Raw genomic sequence first — 22,923 nt, 5'->3', positions numbered from 1 at the left:
CTCTCTCTCGCTTTCTCTCTTTCTCTCGCTCTCTCTCTCTCTTTCTCTCTCTCTCTCTCTCTCGCTTTCTCTCTCTCTCTCTCTCTCGCTTTCTCTCTCTCTCTCTCTCTCTCTCGCTTTCTCTCTCTCTCGCTCTCTCTCTCTCTTTCTCTCTCTCTCGCTTTCTCTCTCTCTCGCTTTCTCTCTCTCGCTTTCTCTCTTCTCTATGAGAAACGGTCAATTCTTGACCTCTGAGTTTGTCCTCCCCCTAAACCAGCTCTACTGATACGTTTCTTTATAGAACTATCTCACTGTCGGAACTGGACAGGCTTAGAGTTCATCCGACCATACTCAGCAATCCATGGTCCCCTTTGTGTCTTTCTGCTTTTCCCTTCTTTTCTGAAGTCGTCTTGTGTTAGACTAGCAGACAACTGATAACAATCTGACATCTCATTGCCTTCTGTTCTGAGTCATCGCAGGCCTGTCAGATTCCTTTGACTATGAATGAGTCTTTATTGAAGTTGTCTTCTGTTGGCGTACTGACACATCAACGCTATCAGTAGTGCTTTGGCAGCGTCTAACATCTCCACATAGGCCACAAACACACACACTTTGACACCTCTTGTGAAGAGTTCTGGCGATAACCATCTTTAAGCAAGGAGGAAATGTGTGTGAGATGGAATCGATCAGATATGTAAAGCTGCACATTAAGTCATATTGAACCAGATGTTTTGATTGTGTGTGTCGTGGCGGGTGCAAGTGGGGTTGGAGTCTAGTGGAATAAAGGCCTGTCAACGGGAGAGCGGGAGTGTCAATGCGACAGCAGAATGTATGATGGGTGCGTTTACGGACATATTCAACCTCTCCCTATCCCAGTCTGTTGTCCCCACATGCTTCAACAGTTCCACCATTGTGCCTGTACCAAAGCAAGCTATGGTAACTGAACTAAATCACTATCACCCTCTAGCACTCACTTCTGTCATCATGAAGTGCTTTTCGAGACTAGTCAAGGGCCATATCACTTCCACCTTGCCCGGCACCCTAGACCCACTACAATACTCTGGTTAGAGATGATCCAATCGCTAATGACTTTGTTTTGTACAACACCCGTCATTGTGACGTCACCAAAAATGACTTCAGTGATGGAGGTCTCGAACTGAAGTATGTAGCGAACATAAAGCAACGTTCATAATGGAGATCTCTAAATTAATACCAACTGCCTCTAGGGAAAATGGCCATTTTCGAGTGTAGGCTCATTTATTTCGGCAACAACACACTCACTCATCACAAATTGTAAGCGAGCTAGTTACAGTGCCCCTAAAGACATGATTGACATTGGGAATAGAGGGTGGGCTATCAGCTGATTGTTGTAAATCTGCTACTTACCTAGCTCCGTTTTTTACTGATTGTGATTTATCTTCAACGCTCTTAAATAATAAACTTAATAATATAATATTCATCATTTTCCAGCTCAAGATACATTTGAATAATAATTTGGTGGGTGCTTGTATTTGTCATATTTCCCACACAAGTGTTTATTAATACGCATGGAAGTCTGTGTTTTGCATATCCGAACTCTCCCTGAGACACCCTCAGAGAGTGGGATCACCGTTAGTGTCTGCCATTATGAACCTGGAGCAATTAATGTTAAGTGCCTTGCTCAAGGGCATGTCGACAGATTTTTTTTCACCTTGTTGGCTCTGGGATTCGAACAAGCAACCTTTCGTTTACTGGCCCAACACAGGTAGTCTAGACTCTAGCTAACTGCCACATACTAAAATATCTACACAAATATCCTGTAAACTCTATATATTGGCGGTAGGTTGCCTAGCGCTTAGAGCGTTGGGCCAGTAACCGAAAGGTTGCTGGTTTGAAGGCACTTAACCCTAATTGCTGCTGTAAATCGCTCTGGATAAGAGCGTCTGTTAAATGACTAAAATATATGGTTGGCTTGTGTGGATATTTTAGTATATGGTGGTTAGCCAGAGTCTAGACTACCTGTGTTGTTGATGCAGGCCGCTCCTCTGTCTTTCTGCCTCTTTCTGCTGCGTGCATAAGCCATCCGGACCAAATATTGGTTATGATGTAAATCAAGTGTTATCAGTGTTAATCAAATGTTATGCTGCTGTGTAAGTACTGTTTATATTTAAACTAGGTAGTTTACTACACACACTCAACCGGCATCTCAAGCCATACATGTTTGGATAACACACAAGCTACGTACAGGGCAGATCAACGGACAGGGTAGGGCTGGGGGGTGGCGAATCCGATCTGTGCATGTGCTTGCATAGACTACAGCTCTGCTTTCAACACTATAGTGCCCTCTAAGTGTGTCACTGAGCTCAGGGCCCTGGGTCTGACCCCTTCCCTGTGCAGCTGGGTCCTAGACTTACTGACTGGCCGACCCCAGGTGGTGAGGATAGGCAACAACACCTATGCCACACTGATCCTCAACACAAGGGCCACCTCCTGTACTCCCTGTTCACCCATGACTGCGTGGCGATGCACAACTCCAACTCAATCAAGTTTGCTGATGACACGACCGTGGTAGGCCTGATTACCAATAACAACGAGGGTGGTGCCAGGAAAATAACCTCTCCCTCAACATAAACAAAACAAAGGCGCTGATCGTAAACTACAGGAGACAGAAGAGGGAGCACGCCCCCATCCACATCAACGGGGCCGCATTGGAGAGGGTCAAAAGCTTCAAGGGACCGGAAATGGTCCCACCACACCGACACCGTGGTGAAGAAAGTGCTATAGCGCCTCTACACCCTCAGGTGGCTGAAGAAATTCGGGAATGGCCCCTCATACTCTCACAAACTTCACAGCTGGGTGCGGCAGTCAGCCCAGCGCAACACCAGGGGAACTCTGCCTGCCCTCCAGGACATTTATAGCACGCTGTGTCAAAGGAAGGCCAAAAAGATCATCAAGGACCACAGTCACCCGAGTCAAGGTCTGTTCACTCTGTTACCATCTAGCAGACAGAGACAGTGCATGCATCAAAAGCTGGGACCGAAAAGCTGAAAAACGGCTTCTATCACTAGGCCATCAGACTGTTGAACACCCATCACATCATCTCCTCTTGTTTAGAGACAAAGATGGATTCACTCCCATTAAAACACACACACACACACAAGCTCTCACACACACACACCTCATACACAAGCAGACTCCTGTACTCACATATACACTCAGGCATATGCATACACCCATACTCACAAACACACACGCGCGCAATCACACACACACACACACACACACACACACACACACACACACACACACACACACACACACACACACACACACACACACACAGCCAACGCTTCTGTTCCATGTATAAATACACTAAACAGTGGACCAGTGGCAGTTGGTGACATTTAAGATGAGAGGATGATTATTTTTTTTTTATGAGCATGGCCTTATTTCTATTACAGCATATTGGATGACTGTCATTCATATTCCATTCACCCGGTTCAGTGGCCTCATAGACTAGACGTGACATAGTAAATTAAATCCGGGACACTGAAATTATTATGGTATGGTCACATAAGAAAAATGGTTACTTAAGGCAAAAACGAAAGTAGAGTGGTTGGGTGTATAACACAAACGTCTAGAAACCCAAAGGTTGCGAGTTTGAATCTCATCACGGACAACTTTAGCATTTCAGCTAGTTAGCAACTTTTCAACTACTAGCAACTACTTAGCATGTTGGCTAACCCTTCCCCTAACCCTTCAACCTTTTTTGGGGGGTCATTTTACTCCCCTTTTCTCCCCAATTTCAACGAGGAGTTGCTAGATCACAATGAGCCAAGTAAAGCTCCCCCGGCCAAACCCTCCCCTAACCTGGGTCAATTGTGCACCGCCCTATGGGTGTCACGGCTGGTTGGATCCAATTACGATCTTGTCTCATCAAATGCAACTCCCCAAAGGGCTCGGGAGAGGCAAAGGTCGAGTCAACAGATGACAGCTAGCAAGCGCCCATCCCGCAACGAGGAGTTGCTAGATCACAATGAGCCAAGTAATGCTCCCCCGGCCAAACCCTCCCCTAACCTGGGTCAATTGTGCACCGCCCTATGGGTGTCCCGGTCACGGCTGGTTGTGACAGCCTGGGATTGAACCCCAGGCTATAGTGAAGCCGCAGCATTGCGATGCAGTGCCTTTGCGATGCAGTCTGCTGTGCCACTCTGGAGGCTCTAACTCCTGAACTTAACCCATTTGCTTCCATTTAATACATGTTTTTCAAAAGAATCGGTAGAATGAATACACCCCTGATCACATGCAAACACAGTTCACTTTCATTGCATCCACATACAAACAGCATGATCACTATGCTCATTATAATTCCTTCTCACATCTATACGCTCTCCTCCTCAACATTTCCCTTCACTTGTGGACTTCAGTGCACAGCACATCAGCTTTCTGTGGCCAGGCAAAAAAACTGTCCAAGCCAAACCTTCATATCATAACCGCTAACCGCTACACACAGCCTACATCGTTGTCACCATATTAGCTAACGTCATAGTCAACATAGCTAATAGAACTAACACGTTAGTAAACCCACTACAATCATGCAGTACAGTGAGTGTACAGTCAGCAAGCAGTTTAGCAGTTACACAATACATTTATAAAACTAAAAGCTTACCTTGTTGAATGTACTGAAACGATCAGAAATCAACTAAGAAATTTGGATACTGAAAACAATCTATTTTGGCATCTTAAAAAGCTAGAAATTGAGTTATACCTAATATGGCAATACATTTTCTTTCCAAAATGAATGATTGTTTCTCTACAAAATGCTGGGTAAAATTAACCCAATTTTGTTTTTTTGACAACCCAGCGCTGGGTCAATATTGGACAGACACAGAATTGGGTTAATTCAACCCAGCAGGTTTCGGTTGAGTGCTTGACCCAACTTTTGTGTAAATTAAACTAGATTGCTGGGTTAAACAACCCAGTGTGTTGTGTTGTGACATAAACCGAGCACATTGGGTAGGGGGATTGGCCCAGCAGATGGGGAATTTATGTAATCCTTTGATTATTTTCAGTGTCATCCTAATTTCAATTTTGCTTGCATATTTTTGCCTTCTCTAACATCCCTCCCCTCCCTGTTCTACACACATCAAGATACAATGTTGAATGATTAGAATTTTGATTATTAGAATGTATTTATATTATTTAATGAACCAAACAGTCCAAACATCAGACCAAAGTCTCAGTTGAACTTGATGTGCACACTCCGATTACAATCTGAGAAAAACAATGCATGAGTGCATGTGACTGTTAACACAGATCTGTCTATCAGACAGTGCCAGAGCTAGTCATATTCACATTCACTGACACACTTCAGCTATCTTAGGTGACAGCGTGCGCACGCACACACACGCACACAGCGTGTGCCGTGCTGTTTTGCCATACAATAATGGTCCACATTTGTTACACAGAACAAGTTTAAAATAGTACATTTGAAGGTCACTCTACTAAGGACATGGACTAATGACTCATTACTTAATAGCTGTATTTCATTCACAAAGCACTTTCCCACAATGCATTTCAAATAAATTGTGGTGATAGAATGTACCAGAACATATATCGTACTGTAGGCAAAAATGAGTCAAATGCATTCAAAAAACAAAACTAAAAGTGAATTTAACAGAGCTATAAATAGCGCCTTAAGCATATTAGCATTGGAATGAAACACTCATGGCTCATCCATCCATTGATCCATTAATTCACAGGAACCCATCAGCCGGGAGGTCTGTGCTTCCTCCTGTCACTTCTCACACTCCAGTAAATATAAGAGCAGATACTTATCCACTATTGTTCAGTGGAAAGTCTTACTTCAGGGATTCTGTTCCTGGCATGCTGGGGGCACAGTGGGAAAGTTGATAAACACATAATAGGAACTGAAGCACACATCCAGTGGTGTACCTTGCTCCAATGCCTGTCCACTAATGACCACGAACACCTGTGAGCAGTCCCCAAGAGTCACAAATGGGTAGGGTCCGGTTACCCCTGCCTGGTGCAGGTACTCAACCATGTCGGTCCTAAACGTTTAGAGAAACAATTTGATTTTAGAATATGAGGACTTGTGCAAATCATGGAGGCACACTGGCAATGCCATCACACGCAATTTGTTTTGTATATTTTATCGTAATTGACGTCAATTGACACCCAATCTCTGTTTGATGCACACTGTACACCTTCCATTTATTTGGGGCTGGGGCTCATAGGTTAATTTACGCAACACTAACCATGTTTCCATCCAACCATATCACGCGGATGAATTACCTGACGCATGAAAAAAGTAACGACCCGGGTTGATAGAAACATGAAATGCTTGTACAATTTTCTAAATCTGATGGTGTCGTTAAAATTATGTGAAAAACAGCGGTGAAAAATCCTTTATGCACAAATATTGATGAAATAACCACACAATGATACAGTATGTTGTGTGGTCCTCCCACTATGACCCGGGGAAAGCATGCAGTTTATTAGGTTACAGATTAAATAAATGATGATGACCTTCGCAGGGTGGTGAAAGTGCAAGGTGATGAGCTTGATGCTCCTTTCCCAAAAATATTGAGGGTCTTATTCTGGTGACATGATGATCGACGCTTGGTTGCCATTTGACAAGTACAAATAATATCGCTCTCATCCGTAATAATCTCATAATGTAGGAAGTCTACCCCCACTGTATGTGCGAGCTGTTGGCTAAAGGGCATGTGCAAAGACAAGAGTGTGACAAGAGTTTGCTATATGACGCAATAGAAACTCATCTAACTTGTATTTTTGTTATTCGGTACATGGGAATTTAACCTCAAGTAATTTTTTGTGCACTAAGTCATCACATACAGCATTTTATCCTCAAAAATCAGTTCACAGAAACATCTTCGCTGGATAAATTAACACATTGTTTTGTGCAGATGTTAGAATATTTGCATGAAAGTCTGTTGAAAATTGGATGGAATCCTTGCTAATGTTGTGGAGTGTGCAGTTTTGAGTAACAGCTTTTGGAACAATGTTCCTTTCAGTCAAGGTTTACAAAAGGCCATCTAATTGCTGCATCGATCTCCCTGTGCCTATCAACTATTTAAACTTAAAGGCTGCAAGTCAATTCATGACTTTCTGGTCTTATTGAAGCTGGGTCGAAATGTCTTCCTGCCTATCTTGTAGACTGGTGTTGGGAGGACCACTGGCAGAAGTCTTAAAGCAATTTCACATTGTGTATCTGGAGAGAAGTGAATAACTTGATTGTTTCAGGTAAAAAATAAATGAGCATCTGAGGCACCACCAGCAGGGTCATTTCAAAATCAAATCAAATTGTCTTTGTCACATGCCCCGAATACAACCGGTGTACTTACATTGAAACTTAAAAGCCCTTAACCAACAATGCAGTTTTTTTTAAAGCACACAAAAAAATGTAAGAAATAAAAGTAACAAATAATTAAATGGCAGCAGTTAAACAACAATAGCGAGGCTACATACAGGAGGTACCGGTGCAGGGTCAATGTACGGGGGCACTGGTTAGTCGAGGTAATTGAGGTAATATGTAGATGTAAGTAGAGTTATTAAAGTGACTATGCATAGATAAAAACGGAGAGTAGTAGCAGCGTAAGGAGGGGGACAATGCAAATAGTCTGGGTAGCCATTTGATTCGATGGCTTGGGGGTAGAAGCTGTTTAGAAGCCTCTTGGACCTAGACTTGGCACTCCGGTACCGCTTGCCGTGCGGCAGCAGAGAGAACAGTCGCTGGAGCCTTCAACAATTTTTAGTGTCTTCCTCTGATACCGCCTGGTATAGATGTCCTGAATGACAGGAAGCTTGGCCCCAGCGATGTACTGGGCCGTACGCACTACCCTCTGTAGTGCCTTGCAGTCGGAGGCCGAGCAGTTGCCTTACCAGGCAGTGATGCAACCATGCTCTCGATGGTGCAGCTGTAGAACCTTTTGAGGATCTGAGGACCCATGCCAAACCTTTTCAGTCTCTTGAGGGGGAATAGGTTTTGTCGTGCCCTCTTTGTCGTGTCTTGGTGTGCTTGGACCATGTTAGCTAGTTAGTTTGTTGGTGATGTGGACCCCAAGGAACGTGATGCTCTCAACCTGCTCCACTACAGCCACTACGTACTTTTCCTGTAGTCCACAATCATCTCCTTTTTTCTTGATAAGGTTGAGGGAGAGGTTGTTGCCCTGGCACCACACAGCCAGGTCTCTGACCTCCTCCCTATAGGATGTCTTGTCGTTGTTGGTGATCAGACCTACCACTGTTGTCATCGGCAAACTTAATGATTGTGTTGGAGTCATGCCTGGCCGTGCCGTCATGAATGAACAGGGAGTACAGCAGGGGACTGAGCATGTAGGGGCCCCCGTGTTGAGGATCAGCGTGGCGGAAGTGATGTTACCTACCCTTACCACCTGGGGACGGCCCGTCAGGAAGTCCAGGATCCAGTTGTAGAGGCAGGTATTCTCACAAAGGTGTCCAGGTGGGAAAGGGCAGTGTGGTGTGCAACAGAGATGGTATCATCTGTGGATCTGTTGGGGTGGTATGCAAATTGAAGTGGGTCTAGGGTTTCTGGGATAATGGTGTGAGCCCAGACATGAGTGCTACGGGTCGGTAGTCATTTAGGCAGGTTACCTTAGTGGTCTTGGGTAAAGGGACTCTGGTGGTCTGCTTGAAACATGTTGGTATAACAGACTCCGTCAGGGAAAGGTTGCATGCAGGGAAATCTGATCTGTCAACCAGCTGCAATATCTCTGTATACTACCTACTGCTGTGGTGCCCTTTACCCTTAAGTGTCCATGAGCTGCTCCCAGCCTGTGATTTGTGTGTTGTGTGTCAGGTTAAGTTAAGTCTTTCAAGTTTCCATTAAGGCTGTACTATTGGTTATCGGTGGGAGACGTAGATGCTGATTTACACAATGAAAATCAGTGTTATATATATATATATATATATATTTTGTAGTTGAGATTCTTCAAAGTATCCACCCTTTGCTTTGATGACAGCTTTGCACGCTCTTGGCATTCTCTCAACCAGCGTCATGAGGTAGTGACCTAAAATGCATTTCAATGAACAGGTGTGCCTTGTTAAAAGTTAATTTGTGGAATTTCTTTCCTTAATGCGTTTGAGCCAATCAGTTGTGTTGTGACAAGGGTAGGGGTGGTATACCTTATTTGGTAAAAGACCAAGTCCATATTATGGCAAGAACAGCTCAAATAAGCAAAGAGAAAAAACAGTCCATCATTACGTTGAGACATGAAGGTCAGTCAATCCAGAAAATGTCAAGAACTTTGAAAGTGTCAAGTGCAGTCGCAAAAAAACATGAAGCTCTATGATGAAATTGGCTCTCATGAGGACGGCCACAGCAAAGGAAGACCCAGAGTTTCCTATGCTGCAGAGGATAAGTTAATTCAAGTTACCAACCTCAGAAATTGCAACCCAAATAACTGTTCAGAGGAGACTGCATGATTCAGGCCTTCATGGTTAAATTGCTGCAAAGAAACCATAACTAAAGGACACCAATAATAAGAAGAGGCTTGTTTAGGCCAAGAAACACGAGCAATAGACATTAGACCGGTGGAAATCTGTCCTTTGGTCAGATGAGTCCAAATGTAAGATTTTTGGTTCCAACCGCTGTGTCTTTGTGAGACGCACAGTAGTTGAATGGATGATCTCTGCGTGTGTGGTTCCCACCGTGAAGCATGGAGGAGGAGGTGTGATGGTGTGGGGGTGCTTTGCTGGTGACACTGTCTGTGATTTATTTAGAATTCAAGGGACACTTAACCAGCATGGCTATCAAAGCATTCTGCAGCGATGTGCAGCCGATCTGGTTTGCGCTTAGTGGGACTATTGTTGGTTTTTCAACAGGACAATGATCCAAAACACACCTCAAGGCTGTATAAGGGCTATTTTTACCAACAAGGAAAGTGATGGAGCGCTGCATCAGATGACCTGGCTTCCACAATCACCCGACCTAAACCCAATTGAGATGGTTTGGGATGAGTTGGACCGCAGAGTGAAGGAAAAGCAGCCAACAAGTGCTCAGCATATGTGGGAACTCCAAGACTTTTCGAAAAGCATTCCAGGTGAAGCTGGTTGAGAGAATGCCAAGAGTGTGCAAAGCTGTCATCTATGCAAAGGCTACTTTAAAGAATCTAAAATCTAAAATATATTTTGATTTGTTTAACACTTTTTTTGGTTACTACATGATTCCATGAGGGACAGGGAAAGGTGGATACCTAGTCAGTTGTTCAACTGAATATATTCAACTTAAACGTGTCTTACTGCATTTAACCCAACCTCTCTGAATCAGAGAGGTTGGGGGGGGGGGGCTGCCTTAATCGACATCCACGTCTTCAGCGCCCGGGGAACAGTGGCTTAACTGCCTTGCTCATATGTGCTACTTCATAGTTATGATGTCTTCACTATTATTCTACAATGTAGAAAATAGTAAAAAATATATATTTTTTTTTGAATGAAAAACATTTGACTGGTACTGCTTATATAACACACACACACACACACACACACACACACACACACACACACACACACACACACACACACACAGTGACCAGTTTATTAGCCACGCCACCCCGTTCACGAAAATGTCCGTAGCTTGCTATATAAAGCAGGCAGACTGGTATCCAGTTACTGTTCGATTGAATATTAGAATGGGCATTAGAATCCGTGCCAGGCGCGCTGGTTCTAGTATCTCGGAAATGGTTACTAAGGTGTACCGAGTATGGTGCAACAAACAAAAAAACATCCAGTCAGCGGCAGTCTTGTGGGCGAAAACAGCTCGTTGATGAGCGGTCCAAGGAGAATGGCAAGAATTGTGCAAGCTAACAGGTGGGCCACAAACAGGCAAATAATGGTGCAGTGCAACAGTGGTGTGCAAAACGGAATCTCACACAACTCGTCGGCCCTTGTCACGGATGTCCTGTTGCTGCAGACAACCACACCGTCGGTGGTGTAATGGTGTGGGGGACTGTTTTCCTGGCACACATTAGGTCCTTGATACCAATTGAGCAACATTTCCATGCCTGAATAATTCAGGCTCTGGAGGCAAAGTGGGGTCTGACCCGGTACTACAGTGCCTACAGAAAGTATTCATACCTCTTGACTTATTCCACATTTTGTTGTCTACAGCCTGAATTAAAAATGTATGAAATATTACACATTACCCCGTAATGACAAAGTAAAACAAAATGTGCACATTCATTGAAAATTAAATAGAAATATCTACACCCCTGAGTCAATACATGTGCTTAGCTCTGTTCTGTTTATTTTTATCCTAAAACAACTCCCTGGTCATTGCCGATGACAAGCATGCCCATAACATGACGCAGCCACCACCATGCTTGAAAATATGAAGTGGTACTCAGATGTGTTTCAGTTGGATTTGTTCCAAACATAACGCTTTGTATTCAGGACAAAGTTAATTTATTTTCCAAATTTGTTGCCTTTTTACTTTAGTAGTTTAGTGCTTTACTTTAGTACTTCAGTGCAGGATGCATGTTTTGGAATATTTTTTTCTGTACAGAATTCCTTCTTTTCACTCTGTCATTTAGGTTGGTATTGTGTAGTAATAACTACAATGTTGTTGATCCATCATCAGTTTTCTCCTATCACAGCCATTAAACACTGTAAATGTTTTAAAATCAGAATTGGCCTCATGTTGAAATCCCTGACTGTCCTCCTTCGTCGCCGACAACTGAGTTAGGAAAACTCCTGTATCTTTGTATTGACTGCGTTTATTGATACACCATCCAAAGCCTAATTAATAACCATCATGCGCAAAAGGGATATTCAGTCTGCTTTTCATTTTTTATTAATTTGTAACATTTCTAAAAACATAATTCCACTTTGACATTATGCGGTATTGTGTTTAGGCCAGTGCCACAATATCTCAATATAGTCTATTTTTAAATTCAGGCTGTAACACAACAAAATTTGAAAAAGTCAAGGGGTGTGAATACTTTCTGAATGCACTGTAGATGATTGCAATGTTTTTAACCAAGTCCAGGGGATAGGGGGTTAACAGCGTGGCGTATGTTACTGGTGATCAGGCCTTTTCTATTAAAGACATTCTCCGGTACTTTGGCTACTAACAAAGTATTTTTTTTAAACCTCCCGCTTGGGGCTGGATGTGTCAATGTGTAGTTCATACATGCATAATCATGTAGCTCAATGGACATAACGAGAGAGATATGACAAGGTACACATATTGAGTACCACAGTACTAGTCTTTTCATAAAACCTAGCGGTAAAACTCGGAAATGGTTCCAATAATTTTTCCACCATTCATTTTTACGTAGGGGATTTTAGAAGTACTTCATATAAGGTCTGTGTTTTGTTTAGGCTTACCCTGGTGTGGCGTTTTGATAACCGCGCAGATCTCTCTCAGACAAGGTAACTTTTATCAATCAATTCGCCTGTAATTACCCCCCCCCCCAAAAGGAAATGCTAATTAGCCACATTTCTCCATACAAACTCTCATCAACAAGTTAGCAAGTCATTTAGTAAGTAGATATTATAGCCTTTTTAGTTTCTCTTGTAAATAATTGACGTTGTGTATTTCTCGTAATTTGTTGTGTAATTCATTTTTTCTGTACTTTTTCAAATGACCTAGCATTATTTAAATTAGCATAATGTCTTTAATTACCTTGGCCTTTGTAGTTAACCAGCTAACGTTAGGTCTCTCTGTCGATCCGAAGCCTTAAGTTACCTAAGTTACTCCGAAAAGCACACGTGCATTTTCTTTTCTTCCCGCCGAAGAGGCGTCGCTGGAGCCATGTGATAAGGTAAGCCCTGTTTCCTAGTCAAAGATCTGTGGTTAGCTAGGTGCTTATGAAAGCTAGATAACCACTGATTGTAGTTATGTGTACAATGCACATTACCTTCCTTACAAGTAAAAAATAAAACCTGTATGGGCTAGCATAATGACTTGTGACATTTTTATTGACAATTCTTTGGGATAAGGATAAGTTAGTTGGTTAGCTAGCATGTCACCACTTAGAAAAGTCTGACTACCTGAACGGTTAGCTTAACGTTAATTAGCTAGCTAGCTAAATATTGCCTGGTGGGCTAGCGAGTTAGGCAACTTGGTTGGCTAGTTAGCTACATTAGCTAAAGTTAGATCGCTAACAAAAGACTTGTGGGCTCAATGTTTTCCCCATACAAAACACAAACTGTTTTGTTCCACGAGTGCATCTGTTGTTCATGACTAATCAAATGAAATTAAGCTAGCCCGCAGCTAGTACTTTTCAGACTTGGCTAGTAAGACAATGTGCGAAGCTAGCCAGACACTGCAGTGACATTTTGCCTTTACATACATCGCATGCCACAGATTCAGGACCTGAATGTTACCTGGTCAAGTAGGAATCAAGGTCTACTGGCCAGTGCCCAAAATCCTTATGTATAATCCCTGCATATAAATTCCTTTCAGACGATCTCCTTACCATTGTCGATCCTCCTCAGTGACCTCACGGCTGAGGGTTTAAACTTTCCTCTTGAGAATTAGATGCATAGGTACAGTCACGTAGCTCATAACAGTTCTTCACCTTTTCAGGTAAATTAGTACCCTCGACTGTCCTCATCATCTAGTTGAGCATTAGAGATGATTCCTCCATCCCCGCAGAAATGTCCCATCCACATAATAGCCCAGTCTATTTTACCATTACTATAGTCAAGTCTGTGGGTTATTGTATTTAAATAAATGTTACCATTTTAGTAATCAACCTAGCTAGCTAGTAAAAGTAGCTTTTTTTTTGTCAGATGGGCATACTGGAAACCCAGTGACAGTGCTCAGGTCTGAAGCTTCCATTTTCTGTTGGGAGAGAGAAAAGAGAAATGGCCCTGTATTTAACAGAAAAGGTAGCTCATCCAACATGGCAGAAGAGGAAGATCCAGACTGTTGAGAGACTACTTGTCACATTGTCCAAGGTGGGTTTTGTCTTATGACAAACAAGGCATTTTCTGTCCAGATAAAGATGTTGATACGGCATTGAAAAATACCCACCACTGACTAAATGTCTCTTTGTTTTCCAGTCGAACAGGAGTGAACCCCTCAGGCCATCCAGTGCATAGACATCAAGTGCCCGTGTGAGCTGAGTGCGAGCGTCCAGTTGTGGAGACTACAGCCCATCGAGCCTGTGGACTGACAGGTCAGTAACTCATCAAATATGATACAATATTGTGTAAAACATTGAATTTGTAGATGCTTTGAAATTGACTTTAGGTCCCATTCTCCCCATGTTTTAGATGTTACATGCCGAACGTCAAGTTCGCCCCACCAACACCAGTGTATGATCAACGCCACCCTCAGCCAGGTGATCTGCTGGAAGTGACGTACTCTCTCTCACTCTGGGGGTAAGAACATCATTTAAACAGCACAGATATAAATTCCCACTGTGCCCATGATAAAATGCAATGTGAATGGTGTTCTATTACTTACTGGAAATGTGAGGAGATGCACTAAGACCAGCCTTTGTGATTGAACTTAAGTTGGCTGCTTTGAGCAAAACCTGAACGTAATAGGCTCCTAGAATAGGTTATATTGTTTGTGTATGATATTTATTCATTGTTCACTTTTCACTTGCTTTTCAACAATATCAGGTACAAGCAGGGATGACTGGGGCCTTCAGCAAGTACGACACGGGGGGTAATAAATAATTTGAACATCACAGATTTAAATTCCCAACTGTTCCCATGATGAACTGAACTACATTACTTTAGTTGGCTGCTTTGAACAAAACTTGTGTGTAATAAAACCTATTCTGGGAACCTAGTCTGTGTGTATGAACTATGTGAAATATTTTCCCCTGAAAACAGGTACTGACAGGAAGAGCAATATGAGTCTGTCAGAGGTCATCACGTTGGATGGTGATGGAGGCTTTGGTGGTCCACACAATGAAGAAGTAGGTGTCCCTTCCAGTGATGTGGAGCTGACCTTTGACCTGGTGCCGGTAAGGATGGTCTTCACGGAGGCGGTAAGACCCTCCCTCCTTGATAGAGAAATCCTTCGACTTCACTGCCTCTTCAATGGTAAGGTCCGTTGCACCATAGGGACACTTGACTTCCACCACTGGTGTGGTACCCACCAGACCATCCGGTGAGGCACCCAGGATCCCAGACCCCGTGACCCAAAGCCCTGACTCCTGCACATCCATCTCTTAGCAAAGTTGATTATTTGAATCAGCTGTGTAGTGCTCGGGCAAAAACCAAAACATGCACCATGTCCTGGGGTCCCCAGGACTGAACTTGGGAAAGTCTGCTGTAGCCATTTTGAATGCCTTGATGCCCTCCTCTTCGTTATCTGTGCCCCACTTTACAGACGACACCCCATCCAACGACTGATCTGAGGACCCTTTTAGCAGCGACTGAGTAACGCGCTTGGCCTTAACCGCTGCTCTGTAATTGCTGGCCGTCAACCTCCCTCTTCTCATGGTGTGCCAGTTGGGGTTGGTGTGGTGTCAAACTGTTGCCTGCCGGCCAGGATGCCTGCACGCCCCAGGTGCCCTTGTTCTTATAACAATGTCCGGTACAGACAGGGATGACGGGGAGGGTAGCGGTTGTTCTGGCTCAGGTTCAAGGCGACTTGCCATTCCACTGTACCTGTCCCAGAGTCTGTTCCTTAGCCACTGAAGATCCTCCTCTGTGGGCTCTCGGGACAGAGAGTTGTAGTCTTCAGCCGGGTACAGGTCCTCCGCTGACTGCACCTGGTTGGGCTTCCTCCACTCGAATTCCACATCTGTACGGCACATATTGTGAACTGCCAAAATAGGCTGCATGGCTACACTGATGAGCTCCACGGAGGCATTCCCATGTGGTAGAGAGAATCCCCTGGTCACCTATAGAGACCTGCCAACAGGAAGGATGTTAAGTGACACGTGCCTTTCAATTCATGAAACTTTGAACACCATGAAATGCATTTGTTGTAAGAAATGTGCTGTATACTGTAAATAAAGTTTGATTTGATTGATGACATGACAGCTTTAGAATGTTTAATAACACATTTTCACATGAAGACAAGTGCAGATTTTCCATAAACTTTTAATTGATAACTTGGGATTTCATCACTTGCCATATCAATCATACAGGGGGAAGGATCCTATAAATCAAGACTGTGTGAATGCATGTACCACTCCGAATAAAAAAAAAAAGTACTGTGCCTTTGAAAATGTGTCTCTGGTCATGAAACTACAATACAGGCTGGATGTCTAAACAAAGTACATTCTGAATATCAGTAGATTTTTAGATTAATTCTCATCAATGACAACATTCTAGAACTGAGTTATCACTCATCTAAGTCTGGTATCCGGGGTAATCTGGTTAATTAAATAATTGATTAAGTGTCTCTTTCCTTGTAGAATGTTAACAGCTGTATAGAACACCTTGTATTGCTAAGATGCTCAAACTGAACTTAATAGCTACACTCACCGACTCAGGATAAACGTTTATCCCTCATGCTGGCCTTGACCAAAATGGTATGTTACCCTTCACTATAGTTGCACTTCTCCACATGGCCAGACTTCTAGTGGTCTTCTCCCCTTTTTAATGCTCATCCTTGAAAAATGCCATAAGGTCTGAAATAAACACCCAATTCGACATACTGCCCAAAGAAGTAATGCAAAATACATTTTGATCTACTTTTCTGCTAACTAGCTAGCTAAAGTAGTCATTGGCTAGCTAAGACGGAGAAAGGGGACTGAAGAAGTTCCACACATTATTCAATGAATTCAATACAGCACATGGATCGTCTAGTGTCGGCTAGCGATGACGTGCTGGAGGTCTTCTCTGTTGCTAATTAGTATTTCCCTTTTTCTTTTTACTAAATTGAGGTGAATATATTGCTAAAAGTCACCTTGGCCGAGAGAGAATTACACGGTTATCAAAACGTCACACCAAGGTAAGGCTGCACCAAACAAATACTTAATTTGAAGTGTTTGTAAAATTCACTATGTGAACAAATGAATAGTGGAAAAAAGATTGGAACCATTTCTGTGTTTGACTGCTAGGTTAAATGGTTAGTATGACACATCCACTGTGGCGTACTATGTGACGTAGTACTCCATTTTTGGGGACCACTTTTTGCTCATGAGTGCTACTTTCAGAACTATTGGTAAAAAAAGAATACAAAAGTACAGTACAGTACTCTTTAATGTAAAAGCCAGGCTGTGGTTAGCTGGAGAATCAGGGTGTACTCTAGCCTCGCTCTTAAACCTCCACATCCAACTGGAGATAGAGTGCCAATACTTCTGTGGTGTGTGTGTGCGTGCTCGCGTATGTGTTGTGGTAGGTTCTGATGGTGGTTGACGTGTGTTGATGTAGGGTCTGATGGGGGTTGACGTGTGTTGATGTAGGGTCTGATGGGGGTTGACGTGTGTTGATGTAGGTTCTGATGGTGGTTGACGTGTGTTGCTGTAGGGTCTGATGGGGGTTGACGTGTGTTGCTGTAGGGTCTGATGGGGGTTGACGTGTGTTGCTGTAGGGTCTGATGGGGGTTGACGTGTGTTGCTGTAGGTTCTGATGGTGGTTGACGTGTGTTGATGTAGGTTCTGATGGTGGTTGACGTGTGTTGCTGTAGGGTCTGATGGGGGTTGACGTGTGTTGCTGTAGGGTCTGATGGGGGTTGACGTGTGTTGATGTAGGGTCTGATGGGGGTTGACGTGTGTTGCTGTATGGTCTGATGGGGGTTGACGTGTGTTGCTGTAGGGTCTGATGGGGGTTGACGTGTGTTGCTGTAGGGTCTGATGGGGGTTGACGTGTGTTGCTGTAGGGTCTGATGGTGGTTGACGTGTGTTGCTGTAGGGTCTGATGGGGGTTGACGTGTGTTGCTGTAGGGTCTGATGGGGGTTGACGTGTGTTGATGTAGGGTCTGATGGGGGTTGACGTGTGTTGCTGTAGGGTCTGATGGGGGTTGACGTGTGTTGCTGTAGGGTCTGATGGGGGTTGACGTGTGTTGCTGTAGGGTCTGATGGGGGTTGACGTGTGTTGCTGTAGGGTCTGATGGGGGTTGACGTGTGTTGATGTAGGGTTTGATGGGGGTTGACGTGTGTTGCTGTAGGGTCTGATGGGGGTTGACGTAGGGTCTGATGGGGGTTGACGTGTGTTGCTGTAGGGTCTGATGGTGGTTGACGTGTGTTGCTGTAGGGTCTGATGGGGGTTGACGTGTGTTGATGTAGGTTCTGATGGTGGTTGACGTGTGTTGCTGTAGGGTCTGATGGGGGTTGACGTGTGTTGCTGTAGGGTCTGATGGGGGTTGACGTGTGTTGATGTAGGGTCTGATGGAGGTTGACGTGTGTTGCTGTAGGGTCTGATGGGGGTTGACGTGTGTTGCTGTAGGGTCTGATGGGGGTTGACGTGTGTTGCTGTAGGGTCTGATGGGGGTTGCGTGTGTTGCTGTAGGGTCTGATGGGGGTTGACGTGTGTTGATGTAGGGTCTGATGGGGGTTGACGTGTGTTGCTGTAGGGTCTGATGGGGGTTGACGTGTGTTGCTGTAGGGTCTGATGGGGGTTGACGTGTGTTGCTGTAGGGTCTGATGGTGGTTGACGTGTGTTGCTGTAGGGTCTGATGGGGGTTGACGTGTGTTGCTGTAGGGTCTGATGGGGGTTGACGTGTGTTGATGTAGGGTCTGATGGGGGTTGACGTGTGTTGCTGTAGGGTCTGATGGGGGTTGACGTGTGTTGCTGTAGGGTCTGATGGGGGTTGACGTGTGTTGCTGTAGGGTCTGATGGTGGTTGACGTGTGTTGCTGTAGGGTCTGATGGGGGTTGACGTGTGTTGCTGTAGGTTCTGATGGTGGTTGACGTGTGTTGCTGTAGGTTCTGATGGTGGTTGATGTAGGTTCTGATGGTGGTTGACGTGTGTTGCTGTAGGGTCTGATGGGGGTTGACGTGTGTTGATGTAGGTTCTGATGGTGGTTGACGTGTGTTGCTGTAGGGTCTGATGGGGGTTGACGTGTGTTGCTGTAGGGTCTGATGGTGGTTGACGTGTGTTGCTGTAGGGTCTGATGGGGGTTGACGTGTGTTGCTGTAGGGTCTGATGGGGGTTGACGTGTGTTGCTGTAGGGTCTGATGGTGGTTGACGTGTGTTGCTGTAGGGTCTGATGGGGGTTGACGTGTGTTGCTGTAGGTTCTGATGGGGGTTGACGTGTGTTGCTGTAGGGTCTGATGGGGGTTGACGTGTGTTGCTGTAGGGTCTGATGGTGGTTGACGTGTGTTGCTGTAGGGTCTGATGGGGGTTGACGTGTGTTGCTGTAGGGTCTGATGGGGGTTGACGTGTGTTGCTGTAGGTTCTGATGGTGGTTGACGTGTGTTGCTGTAGGGTCTGATGGGGGTTGACGTGTGTTGCTGTTGGGTCTGATGGGGGTTGACGTGTGTTGCTGTAGGGTCTGATGGGGGTTGACGTGTGTTGCTGTAGGGTCTGATGGGGGTTGACGTGTGTTGCTGTAGGGTCTGATGGGGGTTGACGTGTGTTGCTGTAGGGTCTGATGGGGGTTGACGTGTGTTGCTGTAGGGTCTGATGGGGGTTGACGTGTGTTGCTGTAGGTTCTGATGGTGGTTGACGTGTGTTGCTGTAGGTTCTGATGGTGGTTGACGTGTGTTGATGTAGGGTCTGATGGGGGTTGACGTGTGTTGCTGTAGGGTCTGATGGGGGTTGACGTGTGTTGCTGTAGGGTCTGATGGTGGTTGACGTGTGTTGCTGTAGGGTCTGATGGGGGTTGACGTGTGTTGCTGTAGGATCTGATGGTGGTTGACGTGTGTTGCTGTAGGGTCTGATGGTGGTTGACGTGTGTTGCTGTAGGATCTGATGGGGGTTGACGTGTGTTGCTGTAGGTTCTGATGGGGGTTGACGTGTGTTGCTGTTGGGTCTGATGGGGGTTGACGTGTGTTGCTGTAGGGTCTGATGGGGGTTGACGTGTGTTGCTGTAGGGTCTGATGGGGGTTGACGTGTGTTGCTGTAGGGTCTGATGGGGGTTGACGTGTGTTGCTGTAGGATCTGATGGGGGTTGACGTGTGTTGCTGTAGGGTCTGATGGGGGTTGACGTGTGTTGCTGTAGGGTCTGATGGGGGTTGACGTGTGTTGCTGTAGGGTCTGATGGGGGTTGACGTGTGTTGCTGTAGGGTCTGATGGGGGTTGGCGTGTGTTGCTGTAGGGTCTGATGGGGGTTGACGTGTGTTGCTGTAGGGTCTGATGGGGGTTGACGTGTGTTGCTGTAGGGTCTGATGGGGGTTGACGTGTGTTGCTGTAGGGTCTGATGGGGGTTGACGTGTGTTGCTGTAGGGTCTGATGGTGGTTGACGTGTGTTGCTGTAGGGTCTGATGGTGGTTGACGTGTGTTGCTGTAGGGTCTGATGGTGGTTGACGTGTGTTGCTGTAGGGTCTGATGGGGGTTGACGTGTGTTGCTGTAGGGTCTGATGGTGGTTGACGTGTGTTGCTGTAGGGTCTGATGGTGGTTGACGTGTGTTGCTGTAGGGTCTGATGGGGGTTGACGTGTGTTGCTGTAGGGTCTGATGGGGGTTGACGTGTGTTGCTGTAGGGTCTGATGGGGGTTGACGTGTGTTGCTGTAGGATCTGATGGGGGTTGACGTGTGTTGCTGTAGGGTCTGATGGTGGTTGACGTGTGTTGCTGTAGGGTCTGATGGGGGTTGACGTGTGTTGCTGTAGGGTCTGATGGGGGTTGACGTGTGTTGCTGTAGGGTCTGATGGTGGTTGACGTGTGTTGCTGTAGGGTCTGATGGGGGTTGACGTGTGTTGCTGTAGGGTCTGATGGGGGTTGACGTGTGTTGCTGTAGGGTCTGATGGGGGTTGACGTGTGTTGCTGTAGGGTCTGATGGTGGTTGACGTGTGTTGCTGTAGGGTCTGATGGGGGTTGGCGTGTGTTGCTGTAGGGTCTGATGGGGGTTGACGTGTGTTGCTGTAGGGTCTGATGGGGGTTGACGTGTGTTGCTGTAGGGTCTGATGGGGGTTGACGTGTGTTGCTGTAGGGTCTGATGGGGGTTGACGTGTGTTGCTGTAGGGTCTGATGGGGGTTGACGTGTGTTGCTGTAGGTTCTGATGGTGGTTGACGTGTGTTGCTGTAGGGTCTGATGGTGGTTGACGTGTGTTGCTGTAGGGTCTGATGGGGGTTGACGTGTGTTGCTGTAGGTTCTGATGGTGGTTGACGTGTGTTGCTGTAGGGTCTGATGGGGGTTGACCCAGTGTTTCCATCAGGCTGTGCTGTTCTGATAACATTTCTCACTATTGTATTGTACAATGCTCAAAAACATAAAGGGAACACTTAAACAACACAATGCAACTCCAAGTCAATCACACTTCTGTGAAATCAAACTGTTCACTTAGGAAGCAACACCGATTCCCAATAAATTTCACATGCTGTTGTGCAAATGGAATAGACAACAGGTGGCAATTATAGGCAATTAGCAAGACACCCCCAATAAAGGAGTGGTTCTGCAGGTGGTGACCACAGACCACTTTTCTTCCTGGCTGAGGTTTTGGTCACATTTGAATGCTGGCGGTGCTTCCACTCTAGTGGTAGCATGAGACGGAGTCTACAACCCACACAAGTGGCTCAGGTAGTGCAGCTCATCCAGGATGGCACATCAATGCGAGCTGTGGCAAGAAGGTTTGCTGTGTCTGTCAGCGTAGTGTCCAGACCATGGAGGCGCTACCAGGAGACAGGCCAGTACATCAGGAGACGTGGAGGAGGCCGTAGGAGGGCAACAACCCAGCAGCAGGACCGCTACCTCCACCTTTGTGCAAGGAAGAGCAGGAGGAGCACTGCCAGAGTCCTGCAAAATGACCTCCAGCAGGCCACAAATGTGCATGTGTCTGCTCAAACGGTCAGAAACAGACTCCATGAGGGTGGTATGAGGGCCCGACGTCCACAGGTGGGGTTGTGCTTACAGCCCAACACCGTGCAGGACGTTTGGTATTTGCCAGAGAACACCAAGATTGACAAATTCTCCACTGGCGCCCTGTGCTCTTCACAGATGAAAGCAGGTTCACACTGAGCACTTGACAAACGTGACAGAGTCTGGAGACGCCGTGGAGAACGTTCTGCTGCCTGCAACATCCTCCAGCATGACCGGTTTGGCGGTGGGTCAGTCATGGTGTGGGGTGGCATTTCTTTGGGCCTCCATGTGCTCGCCAGAGGTAGCCTGACTGCCATTAGGTACCGAAATGAGATCCTCAGACCCCTTGTGAAACCATATGCTGGTGCGGTTGGCCCTGGGTTCCTCCTAATGAAAGAAAATGCTCGACCTCATGTGGCTGGAGTGTGTCAGCAGTTCCTGCAAGAGGAAGGCATTGATGCTATGGACTGGGCCACCTGTTCCCCAGACCTGAATTCAATTGAGCACATCTGGGACATCATGTCTCACTCCATCCACCAACGGCACGTTGCACCACAGACTGTCCAGGATTTGGCGGGTGCTTTAGTCCAGGTCTGGGAGGAGATCCCTCAGGAGACCATGAGGTCATACAGGCACGTGGAGGCCGCACACACTACTGAGCCTCATTTTGACTTGTTTTAAGGACATTACATCGAAGTTGGATCAGCCTGTAGTGTGGTTTTCCACTTTAATTTTGAGTGTGACTCCAAATCCAGACCTCCATGGGTTGATACATTTGATTTCTATTGATCATTTTTGTGTGATTTTGTTGTCAGCACATTCAACCATGTAAAGAAAAAAGTATTTAAGAATATTTCATTCATTCAGATCTAGGATGTGTTAATTTAGTGTTCCCTTTGTTTTTTTGAGCAGTGTATTTGTTGTGTATGTACACATCAGACTTAGGTGTCTCAATATTTTATTGTTTGTTGAAGATGGATATAATCCAGTCTGAGTCATCAATATCCCCCCTCCCCCCGAAATGGAATGGCCCACCCCCCCCCTCCACATTTCATTCGAATCGACCATATTTACAGGTCAATTA

At 45.4% G+C, this 22,923-nt stretch overlaps 1 protein-coding gene across 3 annotated transcripts in view; it reads left to right on the top strand.

The window, feature by feature from the left end:
• LOC118398396 (kelch-like protein 29) overlaps window positions 1-22,923 on the top strand; it is a 355,602-nt gene that overhangs the window by 170,379 nt on the left and 162,300 nt on the right. The gene's annotated exons all lie outside the window — the stretch shown is intronic.

Source organism: Oncorhynchus keta, chromosome 19, assembly GCF_023373465.1.
Source record: "Oncorhynchus keta strain PuntledgeMale-10-30-2019 chromosome 19, Oket_V2, whole genome shotgun sequence".
Classification (NCBI taxonomy): domain Eukaryota; kingdom Metazoa; phylum Chordata; class Actinopteri; order Salmoniformes; family Salmonidae; genus Oncorhynchus; species Oncorhynchus keta.
The sequence above is the reverse complement of the archived record's forward strand: the minus strand, read 5'-3'. Positions and strand labels throughout refer to the sequence as shown.